This window comes from Charadrius vociferus, unplaced genomic scaffold (genome assembly GCF_000708025.1).
Source record: "Charadrius vociferus isolate BGI_N301 unplaced genomic scaffold, ASM70802v2 scaffold2894, whole genome shotgun sequence".
Classification (NCBI taxonomy): Eukaryota; Metazoa; Chordata; class Aves; order Charadriiformes; family Charadriidae; genus Charadrius; species Charadrius vociferus.
Window position 1 is genome coordinate 24,237 of NW_009648232.1, and position 2,463 is coordinate 26,699.

A 2,463-nucleotide genomic window follows, 5' to 3' on the forward strand; every position below is an offset into this window, starting at 1 on the left:
CAGAAATCCGGCAAGAAGCCCTCTTCTTCCGGGGTGCTTCAGCTCCCAGATGTTAGCAGCTGGGGGGGAGGACGACGACAGGCAAATTTTGGGTGGCTGGGGGCGAATTTTGGGTGGCTGGGGGCGAATTTTGGGTCACCAGGGACAAATTTCAGGTGGCTGTCAGCTGCTTCGTTATTTAACTTGACGAAAAGAGAGGTTTTTCTCCAGCGTACTCACTTCTGGGGAGGCGGAGGGCGGCGTTGCCTCCGAATCGAAGAGAGTTTCCCTCTCTGCGGCCGAGCGGTTCCCTCTGGGGGGCGGTGGGGTGGGACGGGGGGTCCTGATGCTGCCGCTCCGGGCTTGGGAGCCGAGCGTCGCATCCGAGAGAATGGAAGTGTCCGAGAGGGAAGCAAATCTCCAATTTGGGCTTTACAGCCTCCTGCCCCGCGGCTCAGGTGTTGCCCTCGTCTCTTCGGGGTGGGGGGGGGCAGCTTTGGTCCCCCCAATGTCTTCCCAGAAGATAATTTGGCTCCTGAAAAAGGTGGGAGTTGGCGGCGGGGGAAGTTCCCCGGAGTCGCTCGCCTCTCATGAGGCGCCACACTCAGACGCACAACCCCCTAAAAAAGAAAAAAAAGCGGTCGCAGCTCAAGCGCCGGACGCTTTCTCAGCTCCAAAAATGGGGATTTGACGGCGCCGCCGCAATAAGCGGTGACGGTGAGAGGCAGCGCAGCGGGAGGGATGCCCTTCCCGGGAAGGTTTGTACCTTCTGCTCTGTCCCACCCCGTGATTTACCGACCCCGTCCGCAGCTCCGACGGTCTCGGGGGAGCCCTGTGCCCGTTTCCCGTCTCTTCCAACTCTTCGGACACTTCCATTTTCTTCTAGCACCGTCCCCATGGTGCTGGGAAAACAAAGGAGAAAAACCCCAAACCCCCCGAGGGCCCGTCGTTTGCCTCCCACACCCCCGTTTCTGTGCAGGGCCGCGCTCCCATCGCTGGCTGTGCGGCCGTGGTCGTGCCGGGTGACGGGAAGGTGGAGATCTGGCAATTAAGGATTCCGGGCGCCAGCCCTCCTCCCTCTTCCTCCTCCTCCCTCTTCCTCCTCCTCCCTCTTCCTCCTCCTCCCTCTTCCTCCTCCTCCCTCTTCCTCCTCCTCCCTCTTCCTCCTCCTCCCTCTTCCTCCTCCTCCCTCTTCCTCCTCCTCCCTCTTCCTCCTCCTCCCTCTTCCTCCTCCTCCCTCTTCCTCCTCCTCCCTCTTCCTCCTCCTCCCTCTTCCTCCTCCTCCCTCTTCCTCCTCCTCCCTCTTCCTCCTCCTCCCTCTTCCTCCTCCTCCCTCTTCCTCCTCCTCCCTCTTCCTCCTCCTCCCTCTTCCTCCTCCTCCCTCTTCCTCCTCCTCCCTCTTCCTCCTCCTCCCTCTTCCTCCTCCTCCCTCTTCCTCCTCCTCCCTCTTCCTCCTCCTCCCTCTTCCTCCTCCTCCCTCTTCCTCCTCCTCCCTCTTCCTCCTCCTCCCTCTTCCTCCTCCTCCCTCTTCCTCCTCCTCCCTCTTCCTCCTCCTCCCTCTTCCTCCTCCTCCCTCTTCCTCCTCCTCCCTCTTCCTCCTCCTCCCTCTTCCTCCTCCTCCCTCTTCCTCCTCCTCCCTCTTCCTCCTCCTCCCTCTTCCTCCTCCTCCCTCTTCCTCCTCCTCCCTCTTCCTCCTCCTCCCTCTTCCTCCTCCTCCCTCTTCCTCCTCCTCCCTCTTCCTCCTCCTCCCTCTTCCTCCTCCTCCCTCTTCCTCCTCCTCCCTCTTCCTCCTCCTCCCTCTTCCTCCTCCTCCCTCTTCCTCCTCCTCCCTCTTCCTCCTCCTCCCTCTTCCTCCTCCTCCCTCTTCCTCCTCCTCCCTCTTCCTCCTCCTCCCTCTTCCTCCTCCTCCCTCTTCCTCCTCCTCCCTCTTCCTCCTCCTCCCTCTTCCTCCTCCTCCCTCTTCCTCCTCCTCCCTCTTCCTCCTCCTCCCTCTTCCTCCTCCTCCCTCTTCCTCCTCCTCCCTCTTCCTCCTCCTCCCTCTTCCTCCTCCTCCCTCTTCCTCCTCCTCCCTCTTCCTCCTCCTCCCTCTTCCTCCTCCTCCCTCTTCCTCCTCCTCCCTCTTCCTCCTCCTCCCTCTTCCTCCTCCTCCCTCTTCCTCCTCCTCCCTCTTCCTCCTCCTCCCTCTTCCTCCTCCTCCCTCTTCCTCCTCCTCCCTCTTCCTCCTCCTCCCTCTTCCTCCTCCTCCTCGACCCACATTTGGGGACAGAGGAGGTGGCCCCCTGGGTCCTGCCTCGAGCCAACAGACCGCTGGGGTGTCTCTGTCTCCCGTCTCTCCCCTTTAGTGAAATAAATCAAATCTTGGCTTATCTCTGACGCTCCAGCTCCCTCTCTGCTGCCCGTGTGCCACCCCTGTGCCCTAGAGGCAAATTCCCCGTTCCTTATAAAACCCTCCAAAATGGCTCTCTGGACTTGCTTCACTGCTGA